General features: G+C 43.1%; 1 protein-coding gene across 6 annotated transcripts in view; it reads left to right on the forward strand.

Annotated features, from left to right (window-relative positions):
• Spin1 (spindlin 1) overlaps positions 1 to 15,228 on the forward strand; it is an 81,924-nt gene that overhangs the window by 11,374 nt on the left and 55,322 nt on the right. Inside the window, exons 1-3 of one of the 6 annotated variants that reach the window (XM_071602557.1) lie at positions 7,264 to 8,518; positions 9,227 to 9,280; positions 9,576 to 9,684. The exons of 1 other annotated variant lie outside the window; for it this stretch is intronic. The gene's annotated coding sequence lies outside the window, so the exon portion shown is untranslated. Of the gene's footprint in view, positions 1 to 2,562; positions 2,900 to 3,060; positions 3,170 to 7,263; positions 8,519 to 9,226; positions 9,281 to 9,575; positions 9,685 to 15,228 lie in introns of those variants that run through there. 4 more of the 6 variants (XM_071602558.1, XM_027955432.2, XM_071602559.1 and 1 more) reach the window with 4 other exon arrangements.

A 15,228-nucleotide genomic window follows, 5' to 3' on the forward strand; every position in this document is an offset into this window, starting at 1 on the left:
GAGAGCAGGGGCTGCCTGGGGAGTTGAATCAATGTGGATTAGTATTGTAGACATTCAAAAAACACTCGATTCTGTTTATCCAACTTTTTATTTTAAAAAGTTTCAGTTCTCTAGAAAAACTGAAGATTACACAATGAACATTCACATATCCATTACCTAGATTCATCAATTGTTAATATTTTGCTACATTTGCTTTTTTTTCCATATGAAATACAATATTTCTGAGACATTTGAAAGCAAATTGTAGTCATCAGGATTCTGATTTAGAAGCACCTCTTAAAAGTACCGATATTTTTAAAAGTCATAGCAAAACTGAATGATTTGGTAGTATTCTCCAGTATATTATCTTCCAAATCTCTTAGCACCCCCTCCCCCAACCCAGAGCTAGATCAAAGGTCAACTAGTTGTGGTCTCCTTTATCTGGATTAATTCCCTAGCTTTTTGTATTTTTTTTCTGGTAATGAAACTGGAATTTTGAGATGATTTGATTCCCCGCTTTCCTCTGGGTTGAAGACTAAAATCCATGGACAATCAGAAGGGAAGAGTAAATGGTACAGGATTTATTTAAGCAAGAAGATATAGAACTCCCGCCATGTGGGAGGGGGCCTGATAGCAGAAAAACCATTTTGGTGTGTTTAGGAGTTTATACGTGGTTCTGGGCTGAGCATGGAGCAAAAGCAATGTAAAATAGGTATTGAGAAAGGCATCCAGGCTATCTTTCACTTTCACTTCCAACCTCTTTCTTCCCTCTGGGTTCACACTCACCTTCTGTTTTCCGACTCCAGGGCAAAGGAATTGGCTGAAGGTGTTCCCACTGGTGAGTCTCAAGGTCCTTTACATTTGAAATAGGCCTTGATGGTGCTCATGAATATGTCTAGCCTCCAGGTGTGTTTGAATGGGGCCCATTCATTATCCTGACTGCCTGGTTATTTTACTCATTGTACAAGATTTTTTGAGAAGCTCATTGTAATTGTTTTAGTGTTCCTCAGTTTGGATTTGTCTGTTTACCACCCATTTTGATTAGATTTATTTAAAACACCTTTTGGCAGGTATATATGTGATATCAAAACCCAGTGTGAAGCTGGAGATTATGACCCATGTCTGTAATCCTAGGGACTTAGAAGGCTGAAGCAGAAGCAGGATAGGAAATTGGAGGCCAAATTAGCGAGACGGTATGTGAAAGTAAGAAAATAGGGTTGGGAATTTAGCTTAGTGGTCAAGCGTTCCATTCATTAAAAAAAAAAAAAAAAGAAAAAGAAAAGAAAGGTGGGGAAGTAGCCCAGCTGTAAAGTACCCTTGGGTTCATTTCCCAGTATGGAGAAAAACAAAACAACCCAATAGGGACATTCAGAGCTCTGGAGTGTGGCCCTTTCTGATGTCTCTGGCCTATGCAATCTTGAAGGCTCCCAATGTTACCGTCACAACAGACAAAAGTTAAAGCAGTGTTTGGGAGTGAGGAAAGAAAATTGGGCAATACATTTGAATCTGGAGATAGTTTTGTTAGGGATGGGGAAGCATCTGCTATTTGCATCTAGTGAAGAGAGACCAAGAATGCTGCCAAATGTCCTACAATGCATAGGACAATCCTCAAAAAGGAATCATCCAGCTCCAAATGTCGATGTACTGTAGTGGAAAACCCAGGGGTTTTGCCAACAACATCTATCCTTTTTGGTTCCTGTCATGCTCTGCTATGAAATATCAAATACACAAAGGAAAGCTAATCATTTCTCAATACTCACCAACTGGTTATATCTCTGTATTGAAATAAGCCCTCCAGTTGGCCTGTGAGCATCGTGTACCTGCCAAGTATGTCATCCGAGACCAGCACTTTAATTTATTTGAGAAGGCACATATCAATCTTTTTTTGAAAAAAAAAAAAAAAAAAAAGGTGCCAGCAAAATCCCAAAGAGCATTGCTAACTGACAATTGTGCTGCAGTTTACAGTGTACAAAGTGCTTTCCAATAACATGTCCTGTAATTTGAGCTGACAACAATTTGGGAGGCGGTTTATTATGATGCGGCTGAGTTGTCGCACTCGAGGAACCAAGTCGGAACCAAGTCGGTCACTGGCTTCTGGACACCAGGCTAGGGGAGGGAAGAAGGGAGAAGAACGCCAGACTGGATTCAGACTCCAAGTCCTGCATTCCGCTTTGCAAGAATACAAACCCTCTGATGCTTCCTCCCTCCTTCCTCCTGCATCCAACTAAGAAAATGCTCAAAAGGCATCTTAACTGAAACTGAAGTCAAATGGGTTCCTGTGCGATCTTGGGAATTTTCAGTTCCTAACCTTGCGAGGACAGTTGGGTGAGTTCTGGAATGGGGACTAGAAACGGGACATTTCGGGCCTTGTAGAAGTCACATTCCGTCCCTACCCAACCGGGGTCAGGCTCGGTAGGTAAGGCTCTGGGGATTCTGCTGAGCCGAGTTCCCTGGGCCAGGCTTTCTGCGCGGCGGCGGCGGCGCGGTGAGTCGCTCCGCCGCCGGGACGGCCTCTCCGCAGTGCGGTGGTGGAGAAAGGCTGTCTTCGGGGGAGTCACGGGAGGCCAGTTCCTTCTTTTAAAGGCCTTGCATTCCTCGGCCCTGAAGCGAGACGTCGGAGCTGAGCTGCGGTGCACAGCTTTGTTCAGCGCTCACCTGTACGGCGCGCGGCCGCGACACGCGACCCTTTCCAGCTGCATCCATCTTTGCTGCGTGCAAGCCTCCGAACGACTGGCTGCTGACGTCCCAGGACCAAGCGGGCCGGTCACTGAAAGCCCTCCCACTGCGCGAAAACGAAGGCTTCTCCCACTGCCTGCTTTCCGGAAGAAGCCGCGCCCTCGCGGGCTCCAAGGGTCTGTTTTCTGACCGCCTCCGTATTCCCGCGCGCACCTGGTCGGCCAGCCGGCGCCCCACCTTCCAGGTGAGCTCCGTTAGGCCCCGCCCCTCGCTCGGGCCCGGCCCCACTCCGCGCCTGCGTAGTGCGGCCGACGGCGCGGGCGCCGGGGCGGCGCGGCCGTCGCAGTTCGGCGGCCGCAGTGCGCGTGCGCCGTGGTGGCCGGGGGGCGGGCGGCGGCCGCGGCGAGGAGCGGGGGCGGGGAGGCGCCGTCTGGCTCGGGCTGGGCCGGCGGGAGCGCGAGCAAGCCACGGCGGACCCGCGGGGCCTGCGGAGGGCGGCCTCGGCGGCCGGCAGGTGAGGAGTGCGGGACAGGCGTGGGCTGTGAGGGGAGCGGGCAGCCGACGCAGCAGTGGCCGGGACTCAGGTGAGCGCGGCCCGCGGGCCCGGGGCGCATTGTCCGCGGGCGGTGCCCCTCAGCGCCCCCTGCTGGCCGGGCGCGGCGGGCCCGGGCGCGGCGGGCTGGGCCTGGGGCGGGCGCGCGCTCCTTTGTTCATTGCCCCCACCCGTCCCTGTCGCCCCCGCCAACATGGCGGCTGCCCCCAGCCCGGCCCGGCCCCCGGCCCCTTCGCGCGCGCTTTGTTCGGAGCTGGGCGGGGGGCGGGGGCGGCCGCCTGCGGCAGCGCGGGCGGGGGAGCGTTGCATAACCCCGGCTGGCTGGGGGAGGGGCGTGGCGAGACCCCCGAGGGCGGCGGGCTCCCGGCTCGCGGACCCGCCCCGGCCGCCCCTCGAGGCCGGGGGTCGCGGCGGGCCACTGCGGCGCCTTCCGGGGGCGGCGTGCTCCGGAGACACCCCCGCCCGGTGCGTGCCGGCGGGGGGCGCGGTACCCCATTCTGCGTGACCTTGGGTGTGCGCGCAGGAATGCGCCCGGATGGCTGTGCGGGGCCGGGACTGCGCAGCGCGGGGTCGCGGTCCGCGGCGCCTCCTGCGCGGAGGGTGCGTTCTCTGCATCGGGGGTTCCTGTGAGCAATGGCCTCGGTCAGCGGCGTTTCATGCGCATCTCGAAGTTTGTTTACGCAATTGTTTTTCTGTTGATTTGCTTCTTATAATTTGTGAATCGGGTTCCGGTTGGGGGGGGTTCCATCCATGTTGAAGTGTTTCTGCCCGTGGTAGAAGGGCTCGTTTGGCTATTTAGCGTGTACATGAAAACGCCAAACCAGGTAACGTTTAAGTGGCTTCCAGGATTCCACTACGTAATGCGACTGGTGCTACGACGAGATCCACACCGAAATGCGAAAACCTCAGTAACTTTGTTATGTTCGAATTTTCTGGAAGGAACTCTATGCAGTCTGAAAGGATTGATGGAGAGTACAGTAATTGCTTTCAGCATAGCTTTTGTTAGGCGGTGACTGTTAAACTTGGGGGTTTATACCTGTACATCTTGTGCACTCGTGAACACCCTTAGAGGTTGTGAAATTTTGGAAAGGTTAAGTGAGACGAGGAGGCTTGTGTCAGCTTTTCTCCCCCACTTCAGCTTTACTTAAAATTGTAACTAGTAATTTGCAGAACGTTCATTATCAGATTTGATAATTACATATTAAGATTGCACAATATGTTTATGTCCAAATTGTGGGTAGTGGGTTTTAGTTTCTTATGAGAAAGTGACATTTAGTTTTAATCTTTTAAGTGGTAGTTACCACTAAAAATGATTTTGAAATGGATCATGCAAAAGGGTCAGTGGATACGTTCAATTTATCTCCTTATGCTAATTAAAAAAAACCTGTTTTCAATGATTCCCTCAGATATCAAAATCTGATGCTTAACTTTCTTACATAAGTCTAATATTTACATATAGTTTACACACATTGCAATTTTTCCATATATTTTAAGTAACCTCTAGATTACTTATAAAAACTAATACAGGGCAAATGCTATGTAAATAGTTTTATTTAGGCAATAAGGACAAGAAGGGAAAGCATGTACAGGTTTAGTACAGACACTGTTTTTTTCCCCAGATATTTTCTGTTAGATTCCTTGAATCTCTGGTTGTGCAGATAATGGGAAAGCTGGATTGTCCTTTTTTGGATATACCTTAATTGCCAATTCAGAACAAAATAGCAGTATAATATATTATTGATAATAATTTTGGAATCGTTGCGGCTTAAGGTGGCATTCTTTGTGAAGCTAGTTCTCCCAGGTGCAATAGAAAAAAGAAGGTTCCTTGAACAGTTTGGTTTGAGAAACACTGGTCTATACTTTTCTCTTGAGCATCACAATTCATTTTACCATACTGGAGGCTCTCAAATACTGCCATAGTGTTTTCCATAGTAGGCCCAGAACCCTTTGTTCCCAGTGGGACATCTGTGAATACCCATGAAATTCAGTAAACGGATGTTCCCTGGAATAGCCATGGTGAAATTGGGGTCATAGTTATTATCGAAGAACTAATTTACGATAGTTTAAAGATCTTAATTGGCTTTGTGATTCTAGAATCTGGCAACAGTTCATTCTGTAGAAGAGAATGTTTTCCAATAAAATGAGCAGAAGAAGCTGGTTTTATTTTCCTGGGTCTGTTTCTCACTATGTGGCCCTGGCTGGTCTTGAACTCATAGTGATACTGGGACTACAGCCACACTGCACTGGGTTTATAGGCAGACTAGGGCTGCCCAAAGTAGAAAGAAGGGAGAGTGGATTGGTCTGGTTGCGGCAAAGTTACTTTCCTTATAAGGCCAGTACAGGGAGAAAACAACAGAGAAATAACTGATGGGTTACCACTAGGTTTCTTCAGGTTACGTTTTTGTCAGGTTTAAAGCAGAGGGAAATTAATTGTCATTGGGTTTAAAACTAGCTGGTTTGGGAAATTTAGCTCAGGCGATTTCTATGAAAGTCAGATAATAACTTAGTTTCAGTTTGGTTAACCTTAATATGAATGGCTCCATTTTATGCTGGTCTGTTGTGGCCTAGAGGCAGAAGCCTACTCAAAAACAATGGCCTCTGGTAGTTTTTATCCAACAGTGTCATTACACTGTAGCTAGATAGTGGTTCCCCATCCCTTTCTTGTGAACTTGAGGCTTTAATGATGAGGTTTGTGCTTACCTCTCAATCTTGTGGGTAGTTTCTTAAATGTGGCAATGTGGCCCTTACATTGAAGGAAAGTTATAGGCTTTTTTTTTTTTTTTTTCCCAGGAATTGAACCCAAAGGTACTTTCCCACAGAGCTACATCCCCAGCTCCCCCCTCCCCCTTTAAGGTAGGATGGTTACTAGGTTGCTTAGGGTCTTGCTAAATAAATTGCTGAGGCTGGCTTTGAACTGGCGCTTCTTCTACCTCAGCCTCCTGAGCTGTTCCGGGATTACAGGTGTGCACCATCCATCAGCAGAGTTATGGTCTTCCGCTGGAGGAAGTTTAATTACAGTGTTTTTACTTTTTAGTAGCTAACCTGATTGCACACGCTGTTACAACTTACTTCCTAATTGTTAGTGTCTTTTTTTTTTTTTTTTTTTAAGTGTCTTACTGGTCCATGGTAGTACAGAACAGTGGGTTTCATGGTGGCATGTTTGTACATGCATGTAACATAATGTATGAAGAGTTTTACTCCTCACTAACTCCCTTTACCCTCGGGTCCTCCCTCCCTCTGATCCTTTTCCTCTACCCTAATAGTTTACCTTCTGCTTTCATGATGATGTCTTTTTTTCCCCTGTAGCTTCCACAAATCACAGAAAACATTCGATACTTGTCTTTGAGTCTGGCTTATTTCACTTAATGTGATGTTCTCTAGGTTAATCCGCATTGTTGTAAATGACAGGATTTTTTCTCTTTTTTTGGTTGAATAGAAAATCCCATTATATATTTGTACCACATTTTCTTTGTCCAGTCATTTGATGAAGGACACCTAGGAAATTCTGATTTGTGTTGTGATGAACAATGGATACACTATTGTCACTAAAGTATGCTGATTAAATGGATAAATACTGAGGAGTGGTACATTTGGTTCATATGGTAGCTCTATTTTTATTTGAGGAACCTCTGCACTGATTTCCAAAGTGGCTGTACTAATTTACATTAAGAACCCCTCCCCCCACTCATTTATAGTTATTTGTATTCCTGATGGTTGCATTCTGGCTGGAGTTACATGGAATCTCAGGGTAGGTCTGGTGTTGTGTCTCCTGACCCCTGGAGTACTCTACCACTTATGTGGTGCTGAGAATCAAACCCAGCGTCTCATACTGAACCACAAACCCAGCCCTCCTCAGTCCTTTTTAAATTTTGAAACAGGGCCTTCCTAAATTGCGGAAGCTGGTCCTGCATTTGTGGTCCTCCTGTTTTAGCTTCCCCAGTTGCTGGGATTACAGGCTTGCACCACCTACTGGCTCAGTGTAGCTTTGATTTGCATTTCCCTGATTTAACTAAAGGTTTTGAATATTTTTTCAAGTAAGTGTTGGTCATTTGTATTGTTGAGGTGTCTGTTCAGTTCATTTGCCCATTTATTGAATAGGTTATTAGTTTTTTGGTGTTGAGCTTTTTGAGTTTTTTATATTCTGGATATTAATCCTCTGAAGAGTAGCTGACAAAGACTTTCTCTTATTCTATAGGCTCTCTTTAAGCTGTTAGTTGTTTAGTATCTTTTCAAAAGTGTGTTATAAATACATGAAAAGAATACTATTTTTGGAGTAGTTGTGGATTATTTAGAAGTTAAAAATAATGCCTGCAAGCTTTTCTTTTGGTATAACTGTTAGGGACCTCAATTTGCTGAGGAGTATATAAATATAAATACTTGTTTTATTAGATATTTAATTAAATGTGTTTCTTTCTCTTTTCCTGATTGAGAAATTGGAGGAAGAGATTTTTGCTCAGTTATCTGGTAGAGTTTGGAAGATGTGGTATCATGAAGAGAACATAGAGGCTCTGGAGTTGGTGATCAAATCAGGACCCTCTGGGTTGGAATCAGCCCCACTGTTTATTGGCCCAGAGCCACACAGCTGATTCATCACATGACCTTTTTAAAATTCAGTTTCTTAGCTGTAAACTGAGATGAAACCTGTCCTATAAGACTATGATGAGAATTAAATGAAAGGGATTCATTAGAGTTCTCAGTATAGTTCCTGAAATATAATAACTGGCTCTAGTAAACCATTGATTTCTTTCCTCTTTCCAATTTTGAGGGCTGGGTATGTGGCCCAGTGGTAGAGTGCTTACCTAGCATGTGTGAGGCCCTGAGTTCAATTCCCCAGACCCCCCCCAAAATAAAATTGACCCAACTTTGAGGTACTTATTAGTATTTTTTTTTTTATTTTAAAAGTTTTAAAAGTTTGCTTTTCAATTTTTAAGTTAAATCTTCACTTGGTGTCTTCTTTTTACAGGTTCTGTATGACTTTAGACATAAACAGACATGCAGAAGGGATGGTGGAGCAGAGGCCTGCATGAGGAAGGAGTCAAAGACTATGCAGGATTTGAGTCTCTAAGATAGTTTTTGGCCCCTGTCTCTGCCAATTATCTTTTTTTTTTTTTTTGGGCCCGGGGGAGGTATTGGGGATTGAACTCAGGGGCACTTGACCACTGAGCCACATCCCCAGGCCTAATTTGTATTTTATTTAGAGACAGTGTCTCACCGAGTTGCTTAGTGCCTCATCTTTGCTAAAGCTGGCTTTGAACTTGCAATTCTCCTGCCTCAGCCTCTTCGAGCTGCTGGGATTACAAGCGATTATAGGTGTGCACCACCACACCTGGCCCCTGCCAGTTATCTTTTACTCCTTTCTGTGTGTTATCACTCTTGTGGAATGAGACTTGCCTCATCAGATGTAACTAACCTTAACTGCAGTGAAATATACAGTGGGCGTTGATGATGATGATGATGTTGCAATTGTTAACACCACTTGGAGTTTCACATGGCTGGTTGTTTAAGGGATGAATTTGGGGTCACATTTTAAATTCCACAATCACATGAATGCGGTTGGAGTTTATTTTTTCGTCTGGAGGAGACCCGTTGAAGGCTCCTAGGCCAGGATTGGACCTCTGTTTCAGAGCACTGAGGAAGGTGGTTTGGACAACTGGCAGTGAGGACCTCTAATCTGTAGGGTAGTCTGTTAGAGAAGCAGATGAAGTCATTTGAGGTAAAGGGGGGAGTTGGTTTAGTGTTAGATTAAACGTGTGATCCAGTAAACATGGATAGTATCTGAATGTTAGAGTAAATGAAGAGACTAGTAAGGTATTTCGAAAAATACTGTTTATGTTTTTAGACTATAATAGTTCTTTTTAAAAAGGCAGAACTTTTAAAAAAATATAGATTAAATTGTTCTGGTTTCCCATAGTTATACCCTTATGATTTATGTTTAATGTTTGGTCCTGTGTGCAAATGATGTTACTAATCATACATATCTGAATTACTGTTAGTAACTGTATTTGGGTCTTGATACAGGTGATGAGAAGAAAGAATGCTTTTTCCTGCTTACAAGATTCTTTTGGCCGGAAGGTTTGATTTTTTTTTTTTTTTTTGTGGTGCTGGGAATTGAACCCAGGTGTGCTTCATTTGCCACTGAGCTACATCCCCAGTCCTTTTTATTTTTTGAGATAGAATCGTGCTAAGGTGTTGAGTCTGGATTCAGACTTGTCATTCTCTTGCTTCACCCTCTAGTGTAGCTAGAGGGAGGCGTGTGCCACCATGGCTGGCATTGAATTGCTTTTTTTTTCTCTTGATGATCATTGTAGATACATGGCTTTTTAGGTAGCCAGTATATTTTAATTAAATAGTCATTCTTTTTCCTCAGCTTGTCAAGACTACAGTGTGTCCAGGTCCTTTCAAGCTACTTCCCGTTTCTTTGACATGATACATGAGTCTTTGAAGTTTTTCTTGCTTTCTGACTCAAGATGTCTGAGGTAAACATTGTTCTTTTCCTGTCAAATTTATATATTATCTGTTTCAGCTCTTCTCATTGGAGGGTGTAATTTAGATACCAGAGGGCGGGCTCTGTGTGTCCTTATTGCTGCTAGAATGTCTCTGCTTTCATTGGACAGACTTGGGAAGTATTCATTTTGATTTTAGTACAGATTTACTGTCATAGGGTTTTTAACTTTAAGTCTTTTTGCTCCAACACTGAAAATTTGCATTTTTGTAATGTCAATATAATTTCATTATTCTTTGTGGACGTTGAAGTTTGAAAATAACACTAATGACCACTGAAGCAACTGTAGGTGTAAGTTTGGTTGCAGTTCTTTTTGTTCTTGTTTTTAATTTTTTATTTTTGTAGTGTTGGAGATTGAACCGAGGGCCTAGAGCATGCTAGGCAAGCACTCTACCACTAAGAATATATCCCCCGCTCTTTTTATTTTTGAGTCAGTCTCTCTAAGTTGCGCAGGCTGGCCTCTGCTTCAAACTTGAGATCCTCCTACCTCAGCCTCTTGAAGTAGCTGGGATTATAGGCATGTACATGGCTAGTTACAGTTCTTTTTGTTCTGAAACATAACACATCATATTAGGATGTACAATTGTATTCTGAATTATAGCTATTTGAAAATATTTTATTTTAGGTTGTTTTGCCGCAGTCCGGCTGCAGCAAAATAACCGGGGGGTGACGAACAACTTGTGTACGTTGATACAGCAGGAGTGGGAGCCGTTTATTGTAGGACAACAGAGGTATTTATACATTTCACACAGCTTATCTAATTAACATAAACTGAACCAATAAGAAATCTCCACCCTTAATGGCTGCTGGCGTTACTTCATAAACCACTCCCTCTGGCATTTTGCTAGGTACCATCCTGACTTGTTTACAGACTCTAATAATTTCTCCTTTTGTTTAATTTAAATAACGACCATAGTGGTTTTTACACAAACACCATAAATAATCTGCTACAAGCAGAAGGGGAGGATACAAAATGTCACAATACCAAGCCAATTGATGGCTCCATGTAAGAAGCCCTTGGAAAAATTATAAGAGCAATGACACCGTTAGCAAAGATACCGAGTTACAATTTGTTGTAGATTACAGTTTGTTGTCTTAGTCCAGGTAAAGCAGTGTTTCAATAGATTAACTCACAGTCCAGGTAAATCACAGTCCAGGTAAGTTTTGCAGGCAGCTAGCTTAAATCATAGTCCAGGTAAGTTCTGCAGGCAGCTAGCCTAAGCTGTAGCAGCAGAAACAGCAACAGCTTTGAAGTCTCTGGTTCTCAGCCAAAGTTTTGTCTGGTTCTCAGCAACACTGGAAATTCTTCCACCTTCGTCTTCATTGGCACTGGGACGAAGGCAGGAACTCTGTATTCCAGCAGGCACTAAGAAAACAACCTTCTGAACAATTTAGTACATTAACTCAAGGTTTTTTACATTTGAAATAAACATTAATAGTGTTATTACTCATTAGCTTCCAGGTGTGGGAGAACCATTGTAGTTATTGGCCTTGGAAACATTAAACTTCAGGGACAAGGCCATCCTCCGCATCCCAGGCAGCCCCAGATGGCCCTGGGGAGAGTCCCGGTCTCAAACTGGGGCACAGGGAGCAAGAGCCTGCGAGACTGTGCCTCCGGGTCAGGTCTAGATTTGGGCTCGCGGCAGTGGCCAGGAGGCGGGGAAGGGCCAGTCGCTGCCGCCTCTTGGAAAATCCTTGCTGCGCTGTGACTGGCTTGCACACTCCGGCAGCCGCCTCTCCGCTTCATGCACCCTCCGGTAACGAAAAGTATTTAGTAATAGCCTTTTGCTGCAACTTTTTTCCTGATAATCCTTCTGAACTTTCTTTTTCTTTCTGACTAGAGTTCCTGGGCTCTTATCAACACATGCCCTAATTATTCTTGGTTCCACTGGGGTGCCTTCTTCCCTTAGTAATTTACTTTTCACCCCTTCCATATTTTCATCACAAAGACAATACAACATTTCAAGACAAAACAAGACACAAACATACTGTATCAATCTTTTCCATTTTCTTGAAATGGCCATTTTTCCTTTCGCTTTGTCTGCCTAGGGACGAGCAGATTTGCTCCCGTCCTATCTATGGACGGGCAGCTTTTTTTTTTCTCGTCACTTACCCCCGAGTGTCCAGGGACTCCCCATAAGGGGCCACCATCTGCCGCAGTCCGGCTGCAGCAAAATAACCGGGGGGTGACGAGCAACTTGTGTACCTTGATACAGAAGGAGTGGGAGCCGGGAGCCATTTATTGTAGGACAACAGAGGTATTTATACATTTCACACAGCTTATCTAATTAACATAAACTCATACAGCACTGAACCAATAAGAAATCTCCACACTTAATGGCTCGCTGGCGTTACTTCATAAACCACTCCCTCTGGCATTTTGCTAGGTGCCATCCTGACTTGTTTACAGACTCTAACATTGTTTGATCAGTTTGATAATTAATTTGGTTTATTTGCCTGAAGCCCTTAACTTTTAACAATTGCTTTAATTTTGTATTGTATTTTTTCACTATGTAAAATATTTACATGGACATTTGTGTGTTTGGAAATCAGAACTGTTCTAAGAAGTTCATTCTGTCCCTTCATCAGACGCCTCCTGCCGCAGTTACATTAGTTCCTGCTCCACCAGGATTTCAGTTTTCCAAATAAAAGCAATACATATTTTTATTTCGCTTTCTTATGCCATAGATAACACATAGTGTAATTTTTAATACAGTTGGCTCTGTGTATCCATGAGTTGTGCATCTAGTGATTCAGCCTTCAAAAAAAAATGCATCTGGACTCAGCAAGTACAGATTTATTCTTGTCATTCCATGAACAACTCACTGCAACAGATATTTACATATCATTTACATTGTATTAGGTATTGTAAGTGAGGTGATTTAAATTATAGGGGACCATTTGCTCAGGTTATATGCAAGTAAAACTCATTTTATATAAGGGAACTGAACTTCTGAGGATTTTGGTATTGCGAGGGTGAGTGTTGGAACCAATTCCCTGTGTGTGTGTAGGAATGACTGTATTCTGGAGATCTTTTTTTTGGTACCTGAAATTGAACCTCAGGGGCATGCACATCCCCAGCCCTATTTTGTATTTTATTTATAGACAGGGTCTCACTGAGTTGTTTGGGGCCTTGATTTTTGCTGAGGCTGACTTTAAACTTGCCATCCTCCTGCCTTGGTCTCCCTAGTATTTATAGGCCTCTGCCTGCCATCACGCCCAGCTCTGGATATCATTGTTTAGAAGTTCTGCTGCCACTTTTTGTGCTTACAACTCATTTACTAATGATGAACATTTGGGTTGTCTATGTTCTGTTGCTGTTATAAATAGTTGCTGCAATGAATTAACCTTGTGCATATGTTATTTTTTGTGGTGCTGGAGATTGAACCCAAGGCCTTTGTGCATGCTAGGCAGGCATTCTATGTCAGAACTGTGTCCCCTGCCTGCATGTGTTGTTTTGTATTTGTGTTGGTATAACTAGCTTTAAGATAATGAAGTTGTTGAGTAAAAAGTAAATACATGTGTAATTTTGTTACTGTCAAAAAATTACATTTTAAGAAAGTCAATCTGATCATGTCAATGGCTTTATTTAAAACTCTCAATGGCTTCTCATTGTTTTGAGGACAGAAATTTATAATGTGGCCTCAGTGGTATAAGAGGTAGCCCCCTTATATCTGGAGGGTATGTTCTAAGACCGCCAGTGGATTCCTGAAACTGCACATAGGCCATATTATAATATGTAATGTGGTGTATAATATATTTTTTCCTACTGTACAAACCTGTGATAACTCTTAATAAATTAGAGTGCATAATCATTCCTTATTGGGGTAAATGGCTTAGTGTCACTCATTTCAGGGAATCTGTTGACTAAAGTCTTTGTATAGGCTCAATGCTTTCTGGCATAAGTTGCCATCAGTCAGGATACATTTTCTGTTTGTCTTCCACCCACAAGTTTAATACCTTTCCCATCTTATTGCATCATGGCTGTTAACTTGTAGGTTGAGGTTCAACAGCAAAACTAGAATGAATTTTTCCCCCTTCTTTACAATTTTACTGATAATTCATTTTTGATCTAGATCTTGGCCACTTTAACATACAGTTTTTTCTTCTTAAGTCTAGAACTTTCACTAGAGGATGCAGTTTATGTTTTCTGCATATCTGAATTGCCTCCATTACTGTTTTTTTTTTCATTTTGTATCCATTATTAAGTAAGAGTTATTTGAACACAAGCACTGGAACAGTGCATCTCGATAAGTGCATCCAGTGGCTAATAAGTGATTAACGGGCAGTAATATACAACATGGATATGTTATACAAAGGAATAATCATGTCTTGGGCAAGACAGCAGGATGGCACAAGATTTCATCACACTCAGAACAGTATGTAGTTTGAAACTTATGAATTGTTTATTTCTGGAATTTTCCACTTAGTATTTTCAAACCATGGTTTCCTGTGGGTAGCCAAATCTGTGGGAAGTATAATCATGGATAAAGGGGGACTGCTGTGTGTAACTCCCTTTGGTTGCATCCCCATCCTGTCCAGCATTTCCTTTGCATTCTTTGTTCCAGCTGTACGAGGCCTTTCATCTTCTTTGCCCACCATTCTTTTCTTCTCCAGGCATCTTGGCATTTGTTCTTTTTCTCTGCCTGGAATGCTGTTCTTTGCTTTGAAAAATTATTCCTAGGAAGTTTGGCTCAAACATCACTTTTTCATGGAATTTCTTTTTGTGTGAATAGAAGTAGAGAGAAGAGTCTCCATTTAGTCTATCACCTGCTACAACAACTATCAGTTTCCTGAAATTCTTTTTTTTCCCCCCTTGCCTTCCTTGAAGTTGAAGTCCTCCTGGTGCTTTTCAAAATTAGTACTGCATTGGTTTATGAAATAAATTAATTTTAGTGTCTCAAAATGTTCAACTCCATAAAAGCAGAGACTTGGTTTTGCCTATAATTACTTTTCTAGTACTTAGTTCAGTGTCTGGATTGCAAGTGCTCAAACTACCCTTTGTAGTAGCTAGGATAGGAGTTTGAGGCTGTGTAAGTTAAACGTCTGGTCTACTATATAGGTATCTATCATATAGTGGTTATTAAGTAAACATTAATTGTAATTTTGGGGGGTGCTGGGGATCAAATCCGGGTCCTTGCACACTCCTAGACAAGTGCTCTACTACTGGATTACACCCCCAGCTTTGTGTTCCCTGCCCCTGCCCCCAGAATCACAGGATTCAGTCAGAAAGTAGAACCACTAGGATGAATAAAGAAAAAATGTATGTGTGTGTGTGTGTGTGTGTGTGTATTATTTGAATGATTTGTAATTCAAGTTTACCCAATGTAGTAACTCTGGGAGTAGTTTCCATAAGGCTGTTGTAGTCATGTTTGATTTTGAAGTTAGAAGAATAGACAGACATTTGGGAAAGAAGGATCAATGTGAAGTGAAGAGAAAGAACAAGCTCAAAGCCACAATAATGGTGCAGGGAAAGCAATGCCAGTTTCCCTTGTTACTGACTTAGGTGTAAGAGGAG

The sequence above is a fragment of the Marmota flaviventris genome, chromosome 16 (assembly GCF_047511675.1).
Source record: "Marmota flaviventris isolate mMarFla1 chromosome 16, mMarFla1.hap1, whole genome shotgun sequence".
NCBI classification, from domain to species: Eukaryota; Metazoa; Chordata; class Mammalia; order Rodentia; family Sciuridae; genus Marmota; species Marmota flaviventris.